Here is a 9,957-nt window from a genome sequence, read left to right as displayed (position 1 = left end):
AACGTAGCCAGAAGGCCTGGTCCTAAGGGCGCTATGCAGGAAAAGTGGTAAACGCAGTGACCATGTGCCATTTCCACACTGTGGGGTCCCACACCCAGGTGTTACTAAGGGCACCCCTGAGGCGTCTACTCAGGGGGCACTGGTTTGCAGACTTTCTGCCTTCCCGACCCCTGGCCAGACAAGGTAGATCCGCTCGAATCATGAGGAACTGGGTCCTTCCGGTCTTCCCGGGAGAATTACTCACGGGCCCCAGCTACTACTCGTGGGCGCCACGCTTTCTGTTCCAGCTGGTACTAGCCATCCAGACCCCCATCATTCCATCGGGGGTACTATACAACCAGCCATCCCCGCAAAGCTAGAATGGCCGTGGAGCACCCCCGATGGACACTGATAAGAACAGATACTCACTTGATCTTAGCCAAAAGGCTGAGAAGCGATCCTTACAACCAATTTTTTTTTTTTTTTTTAAGTCCGCAAACGTGCAACTATAACGTAAAAACCCGTAAGTGTTCACAAAAAATGTGCAAGTGCAAAACACCACACGAAAAAGTGCACTTAGGGGTGTGCTGTGTCCTACCCCTAAAGGGGCTTGGACCGCTTACCCTGATCCCCCGGGGCACGAAGCTCCTGACGGGGACAAGGTTCCCACTTGGTCCTCCTGGCCAAAAGGCCTGGTGGACCACCGTTCCCTATGCCCAGCCAAAGCCGGACATTCAGTACTAGGCAAGGGGACTCTCCCGAAGAAGAGTCCTCTAGGGATCAGGGGAGGAAGGAACCGTATGGCCACACATCCTCCCCCTAGACTTCAGGGTAGGCCCGAGGACCCACACCCTCCATCCGTGAAAAACACACACATAAGGCAAAGAAAAAAGTGACAAACGTGGGAGTGCATAATAAATAAATAAAGTAAAGTAAATAAAATAAAAAAAGGTACCGTGCCGAAATGTGCACAGACCAGGCCCTGAGGCCCGTAGCAAAAATTGCCCTGGACTTAGCCAAAAGACCTGGTCCTTAGGGCGCTGTGCAAAAAGAGGTGAAAAACAGTGGCCATGTGTCATCTTCACACCGTGGGGTCCCACACCCAAGTGTTACTAGTGACACCCCTGAGAGCGTCTTCCTCAGGGGGCACTGAGTTTGCAGACTTTTTGCGTCCCCAGCCCCTGGCCAGACCAAGGTAGATCCGTCCAAATCAGGAGGTACTGGGTCTTTCCAGTCTTCCCAGAGGAATTACTCCCGGGGCCCCAGCTTAACTCGTGGCGCTCCCCGGTTTCTGTCCCTCCGGTACTAGCCTTCCGGACCCCCATCATACCAGTGAGGGTACTATACAACAACCATCCCCGCAAAGCTAGAATGGTCGGGAGCACCCCCACTGGACACTGATAAGAACAGATACTACACTTGATCTTAGCCAAAAGGCCGAGAAGCGATGATCCTTACAACCAATGATGTCATCGATTGATAAGGAGGATGTCAGGCCCCTACACAGGATTCTTGTTTGCCTCTCCCCTGCCCCGCTCTGTCAGAAATGGGGTCACATTAGGGAGAAGAGAAATTTAAATACTAGCCAGTAACAGTGTGCAAAGTTGTATTTGCTTTGGCAGAATAAATCGCCTCTAAGGTTTGGTATCCTATGTGTGTGGATCTTGTTGCATTATATAAAACGTTTAGTTTAATTCTTTACATTTTAGAATGGTGTGCCTCGAGATTGTGCAACATTTTAAAGGGTGCCATGACTGAAAATAAGTTGAGAAACACTAAACAGTAGAAACAAGGCAATCCCTGAGTGCCAGGTACGCTGAGGTGTATGTAAGAGATTGAAAAGTCCTCCACCTGTGGTGGTCAACTTTCTTGATATAGATGGCCTCAAGTGCAACCCTTGACATCGAGAAAGGGCCGCACATAATATTCAGTGAGTGTAATCTGACAGAAAGCTGTCAGAGACTGCAGACATGGTACAGGAGATGGGCAGAGAGTGCAGACATGAAATGGGAGATGACAGAGACTATGGGCATGCTAAAAGGGATGGTTGGGGAGTGCAGACAAACAGCATAGGTTGTGAAAAGACTGCAGACATGCAATAGGAGATGGTTAGAGACTACAGCAGCCTTTCTCAATCTATTTATTATGGAAAACCCATTGAAATTATTTTCTGGTCTCAGGAAACTCCTGCTATTAATTACAACTCATGGTACATTACTGCGATGGGCAGTGGGATGGGAGTGTTCCTTACATTTTTGGTCAGCAGGAAGAACCCCCCTTACAGTTTCACTGGTTACTTAATCTGAGAAGCAGAAATTGCTTTAGGACCCCTTTGCACCCTGTGAAGGAACCCTGGATGAGAGAGGCTGGGCTACAAGATTGCCACAAAGAGATGTTCAGAGATTGCAAATATACTATAGGTATTTTGGGAGACTGGGTACGTGCTTCAGGTCAGAAGAAATAGACTGTGTTGACACATTACATGAGACTGCTAGAAATTACTGCAATTACAGAGCAATAGTAAAATACAGATTACTGCAGGGGCCCAAGGGCCACATAGAAAGTGCCAAAGGTCTACAGATTGGGCACCAGCGCTGTAAGGGGGCTGCTACTCGTATTATCCTATTTTCATATTATAGGGATGAGTATCTAAACAAATAGAAATGGTTCATTTATCAAAGAGAATTGGGTAATCTGTGTTCATTTCAGCAACCCAATTATAACACTGCCAGCTGGACGCGTCAGGAGGGAAGGTATAATACTTGCTGCATTGCAAAGCAAAACATGGTGGCTGCAGCAAGTATACAACCAGGGGCGGACTGACCGTTCGAGCACTCGGGCACTGCCCGAGGGCCCGGGGTCAGTAGGGGGCCCCATGAGATGCCCCTGGTACCTTTTTCATAGGCTATTTTGGGTGTGGGCAAGGACACAGGGGCCCCATTATCCCCTATTGCCCGGGGGCCCCATGACTTGTCAGTCCGCCCCTGTACAACACACCTTTGCAGCTTACGTCATTGTGGCACCACCCACACATTGCTGCACCACTCCATACCAATGGGCCTCCCGGTCTGAAGTGCAGTGGAGATGTATAGTATGTGTGCATTGTGGTGACACACACGTTAACATGGGTATTACCGCATCATGTGTGTTATAGCTTTGCAGTGCCATTTATTTTCATTGGCACCCCAATGCACCAAGTGAATGCAGCTCCTATGCACATGCATTGTACTGCCCACAATGAGTGATAACAGACTACTGTACATTTTGGTGTGTGGTGTTGCATATCTGTCTTTTTGTTCATGTACATTTGCAGCCCATTCATAATCAATGAGCTGTCTTAACACAACGCACATAAATGCTTGGCTCAATGCACTTTAGTGCAACGCACAGAAACAGGCAAGTTTGAATGGGCCCTTAGTAAATTAGTCCTTCTGTGTCTCTGCACTTGTCCACAATCTAGTTTTTATGCTGTGCTGCACCCACCCCGTGTGTTACCAGTCCAGTCTGTGATTTTTAGTTTGATATTTAAGTCCTGGAAGTAAATCTGCCAGCATGCGACAGCGCTGCACTGTATGGATTTGATGGCTGTTATGATTTGTATTCTGCATATATTAATTTTGTAACATCGCATGGCAGGTTGACGCAGCTGGCACACGGTCACATCACAAACCAACCGCTGATAAAAGGCCTTGCTATTTCTGCTAGTTTAGTGGGCATAATGCAATTAAAGGCCTTTTCACTGGGGGGGGGGGATCAGATTTAAAGTATAACTAAAAGCAAAGCCTTTTTTCTCCTAGGTTCATCAATGAATACAGTGTTTCTTCATTCTTGACCATAGGATTTATAGTGCTACCTACAGGAGTGGGACACTAGGCAGAAAAACACAGCACACCGCCTATGGGCAGTCCTAGCTGATATTAACCCCCCTCTCTGCTATAGGCAAGCAAGTTATTTCAGCCTACTGTTTCATGAGTTCCCTGCAGGGACCTGCGGTTCAATGGCTTTTTTTCCTTGTGCGAACATTATTATTATTATTATACAGGATTTATATAGCGCCAACGGTTTGCTCAGCTCTTTACATTATAGTGGGAGACAATACAGCAACTGTGGGGGATGGAGTGGTTGGAAGAGTAGAGGATTCCAGGATGAATAGAGGGCGGGATAGGCTTCCCTGAAGAGATAGGTTTTCAGTGATTGTCTAAAGGCAAGTAAAGTAGGTGAGAGTCTGATAGATTGGGGTAGGGAGTTCCAGAGGATGGGTGACGCCCTGGAGAAGTCTTGGAGACTACCATGGGAGGAGGAGATAAGGGAGCTAGAGAGTAAGAGGTCTTGCAAGGAGCGGAGAGTACGGTTTGGGTGATATTTAGAGATAAAATCGGTTATGTAAATTGGGGCAGTGTTGTGGATGACTTTATATGTCATTGTTAGTGTTTTGAGTTTTATCTGTTGGGCAACTGGGAGCCAGTGGAGGGATTGGCAGAGAGGGGTGGCGGATACGGAGCGGTTAGTAAGGTGGATGAGTCTGGCAGCGGCGTTCATGATAGACTGGAGGGGGGATAGCCTGCGATGAGGTAGGCCAATGAGGAGGGATATGACAAGGGAGTGAATAGGTTGCTTAGTGGTTTCCGTGGTTAGGAACGGTTGTATCTTGGAGATGTTGCGGAGGTGAAGTCTACATGATTTTGGCAGTGATTGGATCTGGGGCTGGAAGGACAGATGGGAGCCTAGGATTACACCTAGTACCCTGGCATGAGGGGAGGGACTGAGGATGGTGTTAGCGATATTTATGGTGAAGTCAGTGGGGGTGGCGCGGGCTGGGGGGAATACTAGGAGCTCAGTTTTGGAAAGGTTGAGTTTGAGGAAGTGGAGTGACATCCAAGCCGATATGTCGCTTAGTAGGCTAGCGATGCGGGTGGAAACTGAAGGGGTGAGGTGAGGGGTAGACAAATAGATTTGTGTGTCATCAGCATAGAGATGGTAATTGAAGCCGTGGGAGTTTATCAATTGGCCAAGGGAGGAGGTGTAGATGGAGAAGAGAAGGGGTCCGAGGACTGATCCTTGAGGGACCCCTACAGAGAGAGGGAGTGAGGAGGAGGAGGCAGCGTTATAGGTAACACTGAAGGAGCGCTGCGATAGATAGGAGAACCAGGAGAAACATTGGGGAAAGCCAGTTATTTCTGCCTAGTGTTTCAAGAGTAAGGACCTAGTTCCCTGCAGGGACCTGTGGTTCCATCATTTTTTTTTCCTTTTGCAAACTTTAGGCAAATTCCCTTGTTCCCACTTTCTCAGAAGGTCTTTTTGAGTTTAAATGGACTCAGGGGACCCAGCGGGATGAGCAGCAGTAATTTTCATTCAGGCATCTGACGTGTCCATTTGGCCATCCTTCCAGCTAAGTCCCAATACTTATTATCTAAATAGACCTGAATGTATCGCCACTCCTGCATGACGCGTGTTGGACCTGGCAGCCTTGTCCTGTAAGTCCCCTTATTGGGTCTCCAAGGTGATATGGTTGTAGTCTTTCCTTCCTTCCAAAGGTAGTATCTGCCTTTCCTTTGCACCCTAAGGGCATTGTGCTGCATTCCTTGGACTTTGGGTGGTTGCCTGTTTTGCCTGTTGGCTCCTGTTTTTTGTTTCCCATCCCTTATTAAAGGGAATGGTTTGGGACATCCCTATGGTCAAGAATGAAGATACGTTGTGTCCATCAATGATCATAGGACAAAAGAGGATTTTTTGTTACTCACCGAAAAAAAACCCTTTCTCTGAGTTCTTTGACAGACACAGTACCCACCCCTCTTTTGGGCTTTTTTTTTCTTGTACTGTTTGTGACTAATTGGCTTGCCTATAGCAGAGAGGGGGATTTATACACGATAGGACTTCCCATAGGCGGTACTGTGTTCTTTTTCTGCCTAGCAGAGCCGGATCTAGCCTATCTGATGTGGGGGTGCAGTAAAAAGTGTCAAAGGAGTAGAGGATATGAGGTCAGCAGGGCAGTGTGCAGGGGGTCAGTATGGAAGTGTACATGGGGATGGCAGGGCAGATTACATATAATATGTTCCTAAAGGTAAGCTTAGCCTTTAAACACTATAAGTAATATGTAGGCATTAACAGTACTTATAACAAGTAATATACATGGCTTTACAATTAAAAGTCAAGCCAGCATGACAAAATGTGAGCAAGACTAGGATTCTAAAAAACATGGAGCACCCTGTGCCAGAACATAAAAGTTCTGCGGCTGGCCATTAGGGGGCCTTAAAGGGGAAATTGGAACAGAATCTGCGCCTTCTGTATACAACCCCTGGCAAAAAGTATGGAATCATCACTCTTAGAAAATGTTCATTCAATTGTTTAAATTGTGTAGAAAAAAACTACCGTAATTTCCGGCGTATAAGACGACTTTTTACCCCTTGAAAATCTTCTCAAATGTCAGGGGTCGTCTTATATGCCGGTATACGGCATACTGACACTTTTTAGGGGGGCGGCGCGGTGCCGCTGCCGCCCCCCCCTTCCAACGGAAGGGACACTAAGTACAGGGGTGGGCAGGGGCTGTTTCTTACCTGGCTCCGGTCCCACGACAATCCGGTCCAGGAAGCGCGGCTGCTCCTTCAGTTCGGCCACTGGATGTTCGCGCGGCTGCTCGGCTCCGCCTCCTCACCGGTAATTGGCCGCCAGAACTGTAGCTCAGGAAAGGCACACAGGCAGCCAATCACCGGCGAGGGGGTGGAGCCGAGCGGCCCCGCGAAAATCGAGTGCAGGAGCAGCAGGTACGTGTTCAGTGTAGAGGTGCTGCTGCAACCACATATGCTAGCTGCAGCAGCACCATACTAGAACAGGGTCAGCAATTGGTGTCAGTGGGAGGAATAGTGCCCCATCATTGGTGTCACTGATACCAATGATGGAGCACTATTCCTCCCACTGACACCAATGATGGGGCACTATTCCTCCCACTGACACCAACGATGGGGCACTATTCCCCCCCCCCACTGACACCAATGATGGGGCACTATTCCACCCCCCACTGACACCAATGATGGGACACCATTCCTCCCACTGACACCAATGTTGGGACACTATTCCTCCCACTGACACCAATGATGGGGCACTATTCACCCCACTGATACTAATGATGGGGCACTATTCCTGCCACTGATACCAACGATGGGGCACTATTCCCCCCACTGATACTAATGATGGGGCACTATTCCTGCCACTGATACCAATGATGGGGCACCTATTCCCCCCACTGATACTAATGATGGGGCACTATTCCTGCCACTAATGCCAATGATGGGGCACTATTCCTCCCACTGACACCGATGATGGGGCACTATTCCTCCCACTGACACCGATGATGGGGCACTATTCCTCCCACTGGTGTGCATTGGAAGAGGGGTAGTCTTATTCGGCGAGTATAGCCCAAACACTACATTTTAGCAGGAAAAGTAGGGGGTCGTCTTATACGCCGGCAAATACGGTAATCACTGACATGCCGCAAAACTATTTTCATTTAACATTCCAACCTTCTGGCTTTAAGAAACACTTAAAAAATAAAAAAAATAAATAAAACTGTAGTCGGTTGCAACAACAGACAGTCGGTCCATTTCCATCCAAATACCCCATAGAAGACCATGTCTGTGCCTGTGCTACAGCAGTGGAGCGGACACAGACCTGTCTTCTGCCTGCTCAGTAGGGATCAGCAGAGAGATTCCCCGCTGAGCAGGCGGATCCACTGACGGGTTTGCTCCGTCTGAAAGGGGCCTTCTCAGCCGCCTTCTCGTTCAGGTGTACTAGATATCAATTCTTTATGGTGGCGGATCGTTCAGACACCTTCATTACCCCGCTGGCCTGCAGCCTGCTAGGTGGCCTTGGTGGAAGGTGTGGTTTACCCCAAATTATTGCAAATGTCTCTTTTAATCCGCTTGTAGTTTGATGCTGACCTCAGACCTCGTACACGTTCACAACCTCAGCATCCCTATAATGAACATTCATCCGTCTCTCCTTGTTTGGGGGTGTAAAAGTTGCTCGACAGTCAGATGCTGAAATTCTGAGTATAAATGGACCCAGGGTACCTAGATGAGTGGTGGCCATTTTCATTCTGGCATCCGATGTGTCCATTTGGCTGTCCTTCCAACTAAATCCCAATGCTTGTTAGCTAAATAGACCTGAATGTGAGATGGTAAAGAAAGGCAGCCAGATTGTTCCAAACCAAAACCCCTAGTTCTCAGAGAGGGAGGCACTCTGAAAATCCTGCTAACTATGCCTTTGATGGGTGGAGATGGGAGATTAGGTTTTTCAGTGTTTTACAAGTTTCCATGAATCAATGTCATTTATAGAACAGTATTGTTTTTCATTTTTTTTTAGAGGAGCTCTATGTGTCGTTATTTAAAATCCAGAAGAAGCCTGTGATCAGGGTGATGTGTCAGGACCTCAGAGCTAACACTGGCAACATGCTGATGAAAGCTGTAATTAGTGATCTATAACAGCTCTGTAACATGTAACATGATAGCAAAACCATGGCCAGCAGAGCAACCTGGGGTCATGACGTCATGTGACATCTGCAGGGAGGAGGGCGCAGATAAAGACAATGTCTTGTTTTGACACTGCAATCCAGGGATGGATTTGATGCGTCATTTTCCTTTTTAATCCCCATTCATCCCTGGCACAGATTGACACCTTTATTAACAAGTCTCTGACAAGCGAGGAGAGAACGCGTAGATAAACGGTATAAAAATAACTCTGTGCGGAGTAAACAGTCATTGTTAGTATCTAAGAAACGTATGGGTGGTGGTAGGGGGATATTAATGAGTGATGACAGGTGCCCTTGCCCATCACATTCACCCCCACGCCAATTCTGTGACACTATAAACACACAGATATAACAGGATAACCTCCATGGATGTGTGTGTTTTATAAACCTAATCAGGATTACATTAACAGTATATCGAGTTGTCACAGCTGAAAGTTGAAATCAGACTTTCAAAATGAATGGGAGCTCTATGAGAGGTTGGGGGAGGGGCTTTGTTGGGCACGCAGGAAGAAGTTGAGATCTCTGAGTGGGTGTGGACATGTTGAGTAGTAAGGCAATGAACAGGCAGGAGGTGGGGCAGTGACACTTATGCCTCTCCCAAAAAACACCAGACAGCCAACACATTTCAGGTTCTCGGCGCTCCCCCTTCATCAGGGATTAAAATAAACTAGAGATCAGTTGCACTCAGAGTACAGCCCCCAGAGAGATCCAATCCAAACCAGGGAGCAGAGCTGTATGACCTGCACAATTCCTGGCTGTGAAAAGTGTGGTCTCTGTCCCTAAGCAGCCACACAGTGGGGGAGGGGTTGTCACCAGAATACAAGTATTACTGGGCACATCTTTCAGCATTTTGTTGTAGCAGTGTGCAGGGGCGGACTGACAACTCATGGGGCCCCCTGGCAATAGGGGATCATGGGGCCCCTGTGTCCTTGCCCAAACTCAAAAAAGCCTATGAAAAAGGTACCAGGGGCATCTCATGGGGCCCCCTACTGTCCCCGGGCCCTCTGGCAGTGCCCGAGTTTCCAAATGGTCAGTCTGCCCCTGGCAGTGTGTTCCACTCTTAGTCCGGATTTCTTCTTCTTTTCCATGTGAATTCACCTGTCCGTGCCCTGAGCTCACAGACTGTAATGTGAAAGGCTTGTACATCGGTATTAAACTCAAAAGCAAATGTGTATTATATTGCAGCTTACCAATTCTTAGATGTGATGACTGTTATAGTTTTCTTTTTTAGGATTTCTTTACTTCTATTTTCTCCTGGTGATCTGGCCAGTAAGGGCCCATTCACACCAGAAACTGCTCATTTTTCCGTGTTACCTATGCGTGCATTTGATGCGCGCTTCACATGCAGTTGATATGCGTTTACATGCAGTTCATGTGCGCTTTGCACTGTGATGCACGGCAATGAGTTTGCATGTGAGTATGTGATGTGGAAAAATGCAGCATGCTGTACTTTT

General features: G+C 47.7%; 2 pseudogenes; both read right to left on the bottom strand.

Annotated features, from left to right (window-relative positions):
* Window positions 1-321: 321 nt before the first annotated feature.
* On the bottom strand, window positions 322-438 carry LOC149447747 (U2 spliceosomal RNA; annotated as a pseudogene).
* An 874-nt stretch (window positions 439-1,312) lies between these two features.
* On the bottom strand, window positions 1,313-1,428 carry LOC149447746 (U2 spliceosomal RNA; annotated as a pseudogene).
* Between the last annotated feature and the right edge of the window lie 8,529 nt (window positions 1,429-9,957).

This window comes from Staurois parvus, unplaced genomic scaffold (genome assembly GCF_062004578.1).
Source record: "Staurois parvus isolate SC_StPar_1 unplaced genomic scaffold, SC_StPar_1.0 ptg000671l, whole genome shotgun sequence".
Taxonomy (NCBI): Eukaryota; Metazoa; Chordata; class Amphibia; order Anura; family Ranidae; genus Staurois; species Staurois parvus.
Note: the sequence above shows the minus strand (reverse complement) of the source record. Positions and strands in the feature narration are given on the sequence as shown.